The sequence below is a fragment of the Dendropsophus ebraccatus genome, chromosome 5, assembly GCF_027789765.1.
Source record: "Dendropsophus ebraccatus isolate aDenEbr1 chromosome 5, aDenEbr1.pat, whole genome shotgun sequence".
Classification (NCBI taxonomy): Eukaryota; Metazoa; Chordata; class Amphibia; order Anura; family Hylidae; genus Dendropsophus; species Dendropsophus ebraccatus.
In genome coordinates, this window is record NC_091458.1 from 121,341,133 (window position 1) to 121,354,058 (window position 12,926).

Below are 12,926 nucleotides of genomic sequence, written 5' to 3' on the forward strand. Positions count from 1 at the left end.
AGCAGCGGGAATTCGGATGCAGGCGCGCACTGCAGTACCGGAAGGGATGATCTTTTCTGACACTTACTACTCTTTTCTGTCTCTTACTACATGGGAACATGGCCTTACAACTCATCTCCATTCACTTCAATGGAATTGAGCTGCAGAACCACATGCAAACAAAGAAAAGGAGCGCCGCGGTTTCTAGAGGAAAGCAACCATGTTTATTAAGCCTGAATAACACCTTTAACCTTTTATTTGCCAAATTTGCTTCATTTGCCACGGGTGGACATTAAACTCTAAAGAGAAAGTTTATATAATGTTAAATCCAATATAAACTACCATTTATAAATATGCACACTGTGGGGGAGATTTATCAAACATGGTGTAAAGTGAAACTGGCTCAGTTGCCCCTAGCAACCAATCAGATTCCACCTTTCATTCCTCACAGACTCTTTGGAAAATGAAAGGTGGAATCTGATTGGTTGCTAGGGGCAACTGAGCCAGTTTTACGTTACACCATGTTTGATACATCTCCTCCTGTGTGTTTAGGAGATTTCCTAAATACAAAATGAGTGAAGTAAAATTACAAAATGTTCCCTGTAAGTGGATGCAAGAAAATGACATACATAAAAGTACCTTCTAGGGAGAATATCTCCATGATACAGAGATGCACAAAGGCACCTTACAGGGAGCACACGGAGTGCCCATGGCTCTATAGATATAGCCTTAGGAACTCCACTTTATGACTTTATGCGTAATAATCTGCGTGTACATAACCTGTGCTTTTATTTAGTATACCTTTTTTTTCTTTTTTTAGCTGAGACTGATCTTACCTGATTAATAACATGACTTGCAACTTGATTCTCATAGAAATGAATAGGACCCATCTGGTAACCCTTTATTATTATTATTATTATTATTATACTGAAGACATATAATGCAGCACCTAACAATTTAACCCTTCTTTTACAAAATAGCTGTGAATTTACAATAGAACTTTCTGTTTTATTTGGTTAAAATAAATAATCAGCACTGAACAGCATCATTTATGAAATCAAAATTTCCATTCTGCTAAATCAGATTCCATTTCTATGGTGACATGAGTAATTCTCTGTTATACAATCAACTATATATAGATTGAATAATAGATGGTAAATGGAAACTCAGGGAACTTAGTATGAATTATCATAGGCTCCCTGCTTCAGGGTTGACTCTATGACTCTTATGCTACGTAATAATATCTGAGAAGGAGGCCTTCCGGTAACATAGATCATCATGATCATCATGGCCGTCTGTTCAATCGGATGGCCGTCTTCTGCCACATTCACACTATTTATTTTTAAAATAAACAACAGCCATTGTTGCAGATAAGGTGGAATCAGATTAGTGTGTATAGAACAACGACCGTGATGTATACCCGCTGTATACACTGCGACTGCTATTCTATGCGGCTGCACTTTGTTCTATACGGCTCCTGGCCATACTTTACATTGTGCTCTATGGCTAATTCAAATGAAGTGATGTTGATGCAGGCGATACTGCATGAACATGTGAGGCATAACGGCCACTGTTCTTGTCATGTGTGAACATGGCCAAAAAATGGGGATTTACTAAGACCAGCATATACTGTAAGTAAATCCTTACCAGTGCACTAGAAGTGGTGCATGTGCATCTGCAGCTACTCTGCGCATCTGTGACTGAAATCTGTGCCAGCTCGAAGCTTAAATGTATAACTGTGTGCCAATTACTTTGAAAAAGTTGCCACATATATTATAAAATAGCCTAAAAGTTAAAAAAAGGGTTTGTTTGTTTGTTTGGGTTGTTTTTGGTGTTTCTGCAAAGAATCTGTGTTTTCTCACCTTTTTACACCTGAAATCAGGCATAAATTGATAATAAATTCATCCAAAGAAGTTAATTTGGAAATTGGAAAACTGAAAATCCTTTCTGGCAAATTTCCTTTGAAGACTTTTAACCTTTGACAGTAACAGCTTCTTTCTTGATCTAGCATATTTGGCATCAGTTTCCATACTCTCAATATGGTGACGTTCAAGCATCTTGTCTCTTTCTCAGGATTGTGCATTGGCATTTCCAAAAATAATCATAACTGATACTAAGCACGCTTCATTTTTGTACCCTGGAGCAGATGGAGCATTTCTGCTCTACCCTTTGCCTCTTGGATATTATTTAGTTACTGCAAATTGTGTATAAACTGTGCTATGGGGGAGATTTATTAAACTGGTGTAAAGTAGAATTGGCTCAGTTGCCCCTAGCAACCAATCAGATTCCACCTTTCATTTTTCAAGGAATGTGTGAAGACTGAAACATGGAATCTGATTTGTTGCTAGGGGCAACTGAGCCAATTCTACTTTACACCAGTTTGATAAATCTCCCCCTATATCTGAATATATGGCATTCTTTATAGACATAATCACACCTGTGCATGATTTATGTTATAAACTATGGTGCAGCGCTAAATCCCATACATGATGGACACTAGCAGTGCCAGATGGACCCCTCTGATTTAAAATGTGGTCCTTTGGGTTTCACCTAGGTGTTCATCATGTTGACAGATAAATAGCGCAAAGTACAGCATTTTCCGGCGTATAGGGTGACTGGGTGTATAAGACGACGCCCTGACTTTTAAGAAGATTGTCAGTGGTTCGTCTTATACGCCAGAAAATGTCAACCGTCAGGCAGGGGTTAACTGCAGCTAAATTAAAAAACAAACAGTTAACTCACCTGGGGCCCGTTCCTGGCCTTTGCGCGTCCCCTGGCCCGTTCCCTGCACATGCAGTGTGACGTACACTGACTGCACCAGGGATCCCCGAAGCTCTCCTGAGCAGCCGAGCGTCTCATCAGAAGAACTCCGAGAAGCTCGGCTGCCGGGAGAGCTTCGGAAGAATGACAGAGGCTTCGGGTACTTACGGAGCCTCTGTCATTCTCCCAAAGCTCTCCCGGCAGCTGAGCGTCTCCGAGCTCCTCCGATAAGACGCTCAGCTGCTCGGGAGAGCTTCGGAGATCCCCGGCGTAGTCAGTGTACGTCACACTGCCTGTGCCAGGAACAGGACAGGAGACGCGCGGAGGCGGGAACGGGCCCCAGGTGAGTTAACTGTTTTCTTTTTTTTTTATAGTGGTTGCCCCATACGGTGGGGATGTGGACATTTTTGAGCTCCCCCACTGTATGGGGCGACCATACCCGGTGTATAAGACGACCACCGACTTCTAAAAATATTTTTTGGGGTTAAAAAGTCGTCTTATATGCCGGAAAATACGGTACAAGAAAGAAAGGGTTTTGGAAAAGATTTAAGAAAAAATGCACAGAAGTGATAATGTTGTTTTCACATTATTATAGACAATAATTTTGTAAATATGTTTGTGTTAACATTTCATAAAGTGTCATGTGTAGATGCTCTTCAGCAGAAAAATGCATAGAAATCAAACGACACAATAGCAAAACTTAAAAGACACAGCACCTTAAAGTGTCACTGCTGTTACAACTTTCAAAATCTAAATCAACAGTAGATTTATATTCATTATTCAATAATTTACATTCATTATTTTTTGTTGTTGTTATCATACTGTAAAACAAAGGTATACTTACTAGAAATCCAGGTCCAGTCTCCTGAAGGCAGATTTTTAGTCTTGTGCCAGTTAAAAAAAGAGACTAAACACAGGAAATCCGGCCAGTACAGAGAGTGACGCTCAATGTGTCCATCAATCACATGACTGCCTTCTCTCTGTCTCTGTCTCTCAGATGGCCTGGGATACACTGGACTTCCTATTTTCTGACTCTTCTTTGAGAAAAAAGTAAAAAAAACAGGAAGTGCTGTGTTTTCCATCATAACTAAAATAAAAAATTATATTGCGGACTTGCTTTACATCACATCTACTGTTGATTTAGATTTTGAAAATTATAATGACAGTGACACTTTAAATTATGAAACTTGCGTCCCAGGTGTACGCCACCAAGATGGCATGGATTCTTACCTTCTCTGTGGCATACACCAGCCATAACTATTGTTTGCCTAATCTGTGGGGTAGGGGGGCACAGCAAGGCAGGGGGAAGGTGTGGCCTAATTTTCCATGATTTGGGTTACATTAAGAATAGTAAACAGGTTTTAAGGGTTCTTGACTATGTTCCTTATTTGTGATGTCACTGAGTAGTCCTCACACATTGGTCACCCAGTAGTCACCTGTGATCTCAGCAGAAAAGGATGTTTGCTCTTTTAAAGCATACTTGTCATCAAAATAAATAGGAATATGTTAAAAGTTTTGATCATTGGGGTGGGGGGCTTCACCCAACCACTAACCATATTCCCTGAAAAAAGGACAAGAAAGCAAAAATTCTGCTGGGGTATGTAAACTTTTGATCATAACTGTATATATCTGTAGTATATATGACTGCCTTCTGCCTAACCAGCTCGGAGACCTCCAGGTTAGGTAGCACGAGTCCCAGTTCTCTATCTCTGGGTAGAGCTAACTCCTCAAGATTCCCCAAGGTAGTTGAGCATAAGTCAGTTGGATACTTCGGCAAGTAGCAGATTTGTCCTACTGGGGATCAGTCCCTCTTCCTTTTTCTTTAGGGGGTGACTGTCCTGATGTTTAGAAAGATCCTAGGCGTAGACAAGGACTTACCCATGTTACAATGCAGTTCTCTTCATATATACAGCCTGTAGCCACACTGTAGCTGTGGGAGAAGACTTTTACAGATACCCTATTGTAAATACAAGGGGGGCACCACACAGCTATCTTGCTTCCAGGTACCTATGATGTATCTGCGTGCCTGTCTGGTATTATCCTCTCCAAACCTTCCTTGACATGATACGCATCCAGAAAATAAAACTTTTATAGTTATAGACAAACCGTACAAAGTGGGGTATTTTTTTTTTTTTTTAACTTGGTTCAAGAGATATTCACAGAAAACACCTGCATCTATACAGTTGGTTTTAGACAGTATCATGATCGTATGAAGTTTAATAACGTGAGATATATGCATCCAACAATTTACAGAATGTTATAGTGATGGCTCAGGACCAATTCACCATCTGCTTTTATAAGAGAGAATGTGAGGAGGTTTGGATGATTCAAAGAAACACTCTGTAAGGAATAGGAGGAGACCTAAGCACATCACTAACATTTATAGGCTGATTTATTCAACCAGACATTTCCCTTGACATTCAAAAGCCCTGACTGAACATCTGCTGGGAAAAAGAATACTGTTTTCTGCTCGGTTTCTAGGTTCCAATGGAAACCATAAAAACCTTAATCAGTAACATGAAATCCAGGATGGGATTGATTCAGAGGAAGGGTTTTGGATTTTAGAATGATAGGTTTGCTAGTGTGATCGGTATAGTTTACAATATCAGAACAGGGAAAAATACAGTAATGTCACAGCATACAGCATCAACCGCAGCAACAAGGATAGTGCACAATGTAGGGTCACAATATAGAGGTAAGGAACTCTAAAATATATAAATATATATATATATATATATATATATATATATATATATATATATATATATATATATATTAGGGATAAAGGTAAAGGGGAATTATAAATTTATTAAAGTGAACCTACCACCATGACAGCACTATCTAAGCTATGGCCATCATGCTATAGAGCAGTAAGAACTGAGCAGATTGATATATATCTTTGTAGGAAAAGATTCAGTATGAATTGTAACATGTTAATTGAAATCCCTGCTCATTCTGTGATAAGGAGTCCAGTGGGCGGTGTCACTCAGTGGACTGGACTCTTTAGCATGGAAAGAGTAGAGATTTCAATCAATAAATTACAAGTTATACTGAATCTTTTCCCATGAAGATATATATCAATCTGCTCAGCTCCTTCTGCTCTGTAACATAATGCCAATAGCCTAGGTAGAATTTTTCATGATGAATGGATCTCTGACAGCCATCACTGTCATGCAGGTTTGCTGTACAGTTATTGCAACCTGGAATAATTTTTAACCATGTAGACATAAAGTGAAGAATTAAATTGTTGGCGGGCCAGTACCTTTCCCCCCCCCCCTCCCCCCTCTACTGTTTCTATATATTGATTTATACCAATCTTATTAGGCTGAGAGCCCCCATTCCAATTTATCTTTCTGCATTTGCTGCACCATTTAATATGGAGTTGCACAATGGTACCAACTGGTTTCTTTTGTTGTGCTGACTTGGGGAAGCTGTGTGTGTGGCTGCAGCACAGTGTAGCAATGGGTTTCTACTAGTTGCTAATTTCCCTGCCAGGTATTAAGACTATGGAGCATTTCATAATATACCATCATCAACAAAAAATAATGTACCTAGATAGAAATGTTGGATTGCTGTAAAACTTGGCCTGCAGTTATGAAAATGATTTGTGAAAATGACAGGTAAGGTCTGATTAGACACTGGTTCTTGCCAGATAAAAATGCTTCTCCCACTGCTTTTCTAAAAGGTCTTTCAGAGGCTATTTTGGAGTAATATACCTCTGGGTAAGAGATCATTAATACGGGGCGTGTCCCTGGACTAGAAGAAGCAGGATGCTCATTTATATGAACTACCCAACATCTAGGCCATTCTATCCAAGCTGTAAGGAGAAGTCACAGCAGTGGTCACATGAGGGCACACACATGGCCAACTGGCACCGGAGGACCCAGAGAGACCACCAGTACAGAGGATCGGTTGGTCCACCAACGAGTATGCACATCTCTCACAGTTTCCTTGTCCACCAACAAGACACACGTGGCACCTTCATTAAAAATTGGAAGGCTCAGCACAAGTAAATTTAGTATAAGAGTGCCCATTTCATGCCCTGTAGATTCCTGCACATCCGTGTATCCAAAGGTGGGGCACAGTATGGCTGGACTTCTGTCTGTTTTTCCTGTCTCATCATTGGTTCAGGCTGTTCCTCTCCCCCTTCATCTCTGTTTACTCAGATTAACTCCTGTATATGTCACCAGAAAGGGTAACAACTGGAGTTGTGGATCCGTTGTACCACCACTAGCAAGGCATAAGCCGCACCAGGGAGCGAAGTCTAAGGGGCCGCTGGTCTTCATCAGTGCAAGGCACAATGAACTTGCTGCGGCAGATGACCCCCAGGTTGTTACCACTGACTTAGCTTGCTAGCTGCGGCAGGCGGGGTGCAGCTGGAGAAACGTAGGCAATCAAGCTTGGACACAAAAGAACACACGGTTGGAACCACAGGCAGCCGGAACACAGCAGGACTCACGGCTGGAACAATGGGCAACAGGAAGACAGCTGGAATCATCGCTGGAACCACAGGCGGCAGGAATCACGGGCATCTGGGACTACACACTACAGGAAGTATGCAGAGGCTCCAACACTAGGATCAGGGCAGGCTGGGATTTATAGGGAGGTGTAGGAGCACATGAACCAATTAGGAACGTACTGTCCCTCTAAATCTGTGGCAGCCAGCATGCGCCCTAGGAGGTGGGAACGTGTATGCTGGCCAGGAAGACAGAGCACAAAACCGTGGAGCAGTAAGGCACCCCCAGGGGCCGAAGCAACAGCAGCACTGGGCCCCTGTGCGTGGTCTTCAGCGTCTGCAGAAAACAATCACCATGGAAGGCGTGTGCGGCCCGCAGCACGGGACACCCACTCAGCTCTAACAGAAAGTCAGTATAGAGCTAAAATACAGCAAAGACAAAGAAACTAATAAACTACCAATGAGAAAAAAGATCAACATCATGTAGTTCCGGCACATATACTGTGACAAATAAGCCTCAGGACTGAAGGGTTTCTTCAATATAACATTTTCAATTACCAATATATACTGGTGCTTTATATCATATATAAACAAGATGTAGCACTCTTCAAACTCCTGTTTCAGCTCAGAAATATGTCTTGCAAGTATTTAATACTTCACCACTGATAACAGATGGACATTACAGCAAGACAAAGTGGAGGTTGAACTTGGTAGAATGTTCTTGCTCAAACTAATAAAAGTTGAACTTGCTGTTGTGTGCGCTCTTCTCTTATTGGCAACTGAAGACCATTCACTCATTGTAAGAGCAATAATCTTGTTGTTTCACATCTGGTATGTTTGTGTTAAGTTCCATGGAGCTGTGTAAGATGACATACTGTTGACATTTACCGTATGCTCTCTACTTGCATTATACCCATATGAATGAAAGACTGTAAAAGGTATCACTCAAACATGTCACATTGATCTCCTAATAACTTCAGTAATAGTGTAAGTCTAGTGTGACATATTTCTTTCAAAAATGTTAAAACATGATGTTTTCATAAATAGTGCAGGGCTATTGCAAAGACTAAGCTACTTAACCTCTTATGGAAACTGGAAAATACATTTTTCCTTTTTTTCCTCTCTTATCCTTCTAAGAATCATAACTTTTAATTTTTCCATCTACAGAACCAAATAAGTGTTTGTTTTTTGCGGGACTGAATGTACTTATTTTTATATATTTTTTAATTCTTCATCCACCAAGCCGTATTAGGGTTCAATTTTTTTGCATCATATTTGTAGTTTTTGTTGGTACCATGGAAAAGGTTTGGTAGGTAAGGGTTGTCTGTTTGCTGATGACACATAAGTGTGCAATAGGGATGAAATTCCTGGAGATGTTAGGTATACTGCAAATGATTTATTTTTATTAGATAAGTGGTAAAACTGATCGAAACTGCATTTCAAAGTTTCCAGATGTTAAAAAAAAGATGCACTTGGGGAGGAGGATACCTCTATCCAAGTATCATGTTGGCAGTTTTTTGTTAGCGAAGGTTTTAGAAGAGAAGGATTTAGGGGTAGGGATTTTTGATAGCCTTAAAATGAGTCACTAATGCAACCAGGTGGTAGGGAAAGCAAATCGTATGCTGGGGTGTATACTAGAGTTAAACCAGTAGGCAGAGGGAGATTGTGAACCCACTGTATAGAGCGCTAGTGAGACCACATCTGGAATACTGTGTCCAGTTCTGGAGACCTTCCGTACAAAAGAATATTGATGAAATAGATCAGGTCCAAAGAAGGGCTACAAAAATGATGGCGGGTGTGAGGTATAAAACAAATCTGGAAACACTTAAGGATTTGAATCTGTATAGTCTGGGGGAAGAAGGGAAAGGGGGGACATGATTGAAACCTTTAAGTATGTTAAAGGAATAAATAAGGTTCAGGAGGGAAGTGTTTTTAATTTAAAACTGAACTCAAGAACAAGAGGACACAGTGAGAGGTTAGTTGGGGGAAAGATCAGAAGCAGCATGAGAAAAAATTACTTTACTGAAAGAGTAGTAGATGCTTGGAACAAACTTCCAATGTGGTAGGTAAATCCACAATAACTGAATTTTAAGATGCCAGGGATAAAGGTATATCTATCCTAAAATAATAAGAATTTCTAAAAGGACAGACTAGATGGACCCAGCGGTCTTTTTCTGCCGACAATCTTTTACATTTCTATCAGTTATTCTGCTCAAATAAAAAAGTGCTGCTAAAAGAATGCAAGTGTGAACCTAGCCTCACTGTTCGTGTTTTATGTGCAGCTTCTTTTCTCCTATTCTTATATTTTACAGCACATGTATTCATTGTACATGTGATTTCATTTAGACTGTGGGAAATATCTTCCCTGACCTTTTTGCCTGTTTTAAGGCATGCACCAGCGCTATGGTCTACATTTATACAGCTATGTGTTGGCAGACTCTGCAGCCAGTAATGGTTTAGATCATAGGCCAAAAGCAATAAATACATAGCCACAAACTGTTCGCACTGCATTATTCCCTCACTACAGAAAGAGCATCTCACCTCATTTGGAGTGTGTCATGTACTGTGTGCATTAAGGTCGCAGTCTTTACCACAGCCCTCAGTTGTGGAAAATACAAATGCTGTGGGGAAGATTTATACGGTCTGATTTTGATTGAACCGCCCTATCCCTTAGGAACTCATAATCCACTAGAAATCTCAGGAATCCCTAGGCGTTAAAGACGCTTCTCCAGGCAAATCCAAAGATTCTCATTATCTTATGTGGTTCCTGTTCAGAGTTAGCTTGTGGTGAGAATGTCATGCAGATTGCTGGGTATCTGTTACTATATGCTCGAAAAAAGCTTTTGTCTATCTAGCTGATGTTTTTATAGTATTAAAGGGGTTCTCTAGCAAATTCTGAGTTACTATAGGAGGCTCCCCTGTTCAGAATTTCAAAATCCTTATCTCCTGCTGGAGAGTGCCTATTTGTCACGGCCGCGGCGGCGGCCCGTGTACCGGGCCGCCGCCGCGACCTCCTCCTGCCCCATGCAGCCGCCGGGGTCCTTGTGCAGGGACCCGGCGCTGCTGCTAGTTCGGCCCCTGGGGGCGCCTCACCTCTCCTCCGCTCCTGTCTCCGTCTGTGCAGGCCGGCGCGCGCCCCCGCCTCCTAGGGCGCGCGCGCCGACTGTCTCAGATTTAAAAGGGCCAGTCTGCCCCTAATTGGTGTATGCACAATCACTCCCTATAAATTCCAGCCCTGCCCCACTACAGGTGTTGGAGCCTCTATATACTTCCCATAGCGTTTGGCCCAGCTCCCTGTTGTTCCTGACCTTAGTCCTTGTCCCTTGTTCCTGTCTTCAGTCCTTGTCCCTAGTCCTTGCCCGCTGCCTTCCCATTGTTCCTGAGTCCTGTCCGCCACCTGCGAGCACGTCTACTATCCTCTGCCTGCACTATCTCCTGCCTACTGCTCCTGCCACGCCTCGCCTGCCGTCACTAGCAACCAAGCCAGGGGTAGCGACCTGGGGGTTGCCTGCCGCAGCAAGTCCATCCCGCCTTGCGGCGGGCTCTGGTGAAAACAAGCGGCCCCTTAGCCTCCGCTCCCTGGTGAGCTTAGTGCCATCGCTGGTGACGGCCCAGTGGATCCACTACTCCAGGCGTTACAGTAGGCTCCAACCATGGATCCCGGCGAGGTGCCTGATATCCGTGACATAGCCCGAGTGGTCGCCCAACAGGCTCAACAGATCCAGCAACAGTCGCAGCAGATCCAGCAACTCACTGCCGCCTTACAGCAGCATACTACAGCCCAGCGCACACCACCTCCTGCTGCTTTTTCTACACTTCGACTGGCTCTCCCAAGCAAATACTCTGGTGACTCCAAGTTGTGCAGAGGATTCCTGACTCAGTGCACCATGCATATTGAACTTTTAAGTAGTCAGTTTCCCACCGAGCGCTCTAAAGTGGCTTTCATCATCAGCCTATTGGACTGGCCTGGGCCACGCCGCTGTGGGACCGAGATGACTCTGCTGCTGCCAATCTCCGAACCTTCCTAGTCGAGTTTCACTCCGTCTTTGAGGAACCTGCCCGTGCCTCTTTAGCTGAAACTGCTCTCCTCAACCTCTCTCAAGGGAGCTCCTCTGTTGGTGACTACGCCATCCAGTTCCGCACCCTGGCGGCAGAATTAGACTGGAATGAGGCCGCTCTAATAGCCACCTTCAAGAAGGGCCTGTCCAGTCGGGTGAGAGACGTGCTTTCCGCCCGAGACCTACCTACCTCCCTGAACAAACTCATCCTACTGGCCACCAGGGTCGATACTCGTTTTTCTGAGAGAGAGGAGGAGGTCTGGCATGAACGGCGACTAAGCCTGTCCCGTCGCCATCACCAGCTGGCGCCGGTCTTCCAGAATCCTGACGTTCTGGTGTCCCAGTCGACTCCTGAGATTCCTATGCAGGTGGAACGGGTTCACCTGACGCCTGATGAAAGAATTCGTCGTCTGGAGCTGAATCTCTGCCTCTACTGCGGTGGTTCGGATCACTTTCGGCTGAGATGTCCCCAACGTCCTCAAGCGTCCGGGAAATGCCAGCACCTAGGTCCGGTGGGAGAGGTCTCCCTAAGTGTGAATGCCACCTCTCCAAAGTTGTCTGTGCCAGTCTCCATCCAGACACCCTCAGGACAAACTCACCAAACTACTGCCTTTCTCGATTCTGGGTCAGCAGGCAATTTTATTGCAGCTACATTGGTACAGAGATGGCGGCTACGCGTGACCCCACTAGCCAGACCCCTGACTATCTCCTCGGTCACGGGCGAGATTCTTACCGACCATGTGCACTACCAAACCGCACCTCTAGTCCTCCAGGTGGGCACTTCACATCTGGAAAAGATCTCCTTCTACGTCCTGCCCCATTCTTCTTCCACCATCCTCCTGGGACTCCCTTGGCTGCAATTACATGCCCCTAAGCTGGACTGGAGAACCGGGAAGATTCTTAGTTGGGGTCAGGACTGTTCCAACCAGTGTCTGAGGTCACCTCAGCCCAAGTACTCTATGTTGTCACCCGAGCCCGCCAAGCCTTTGTCCGGCCTACCGGCGGAATACCAAGACTTGCCTGATGCCTCCATCTGCAGGCAAGAAAGAGGGGGAGGCCAAAGGGGGTGGGTACTGTCACGGCCGCGGCGGCGTCCTGTGTTCCGGGCCGCCGCCGTGACCTCCTCCTGCCCCATGCAGCCGCCGGGGTCCTTGTGCAGGGACCCGGCGCTGCTGCTAGTTCGGCCCCTGGGGGCGCCTCACCTCTCCTCCGCTCCTGTCTCCGTCTGTGCCGGCCGGCGCGCGCGTCCCCGCCTCCTAGGGCGCGCGCGCGCCGGCTGTCTCAGATTTAAAGGGCCAGTCCGCCCCTAATTGGTGTATGCACAATCACTCCCTATAAATTCCAGCCCTGCCCCACTACAGGTGTTGGAGCCTCTATATGCTTCCCATAGCGTTTGGCCCAGCTCCCTGTTGTTCGTGACCTTAGTCCTTGTCCCTTGTTCCTGTCTTCAGTCCTTGTCCCTAGTCCTTGCCCGCTGCCTTCCCATTGTTCCTGAGTCCTGTCCGCCACCTGCGAGCACGTCTACTATCCTCTGCCTGCACTATCTCCTGCCTACTGCTCCTGCCACGCCTCGCCTGCCGTCACTAGCAACCAAGCCAGGGGTAGCGACCTGGGGGTCGCCTGCCGCAGCAAGTCCATCCCGCCTTGCGGTGGGCTCTGGTGAAAACCAGCGG

The 12,926-nt window shown here is 44.5% G+C and overlaps 1 long non-coding RNA gene across 1 annotated transcript in view; it reads left to right on the forward strand.

The window, feature by feature from the left end:
• The first annotated feature begins 491 nt into the window (after nt 1–491).
• LOC138793777 (uncharacterized) overlaps nt 492–12,926 on the forward strand; it is a 32,942-nt gene continuing 20,507 nt past the window's right edge. Inside the window, exons 1-2 of the long non-coding RNA XR_011363347.1 lie at nt 492–581; nt 800–872. This is a non-coding gene — a long non-coding RNA (uncharacterized lncRNA). The remainder of the gene's footprint in view (nt 582–799; nt 873–12,926) is intronic.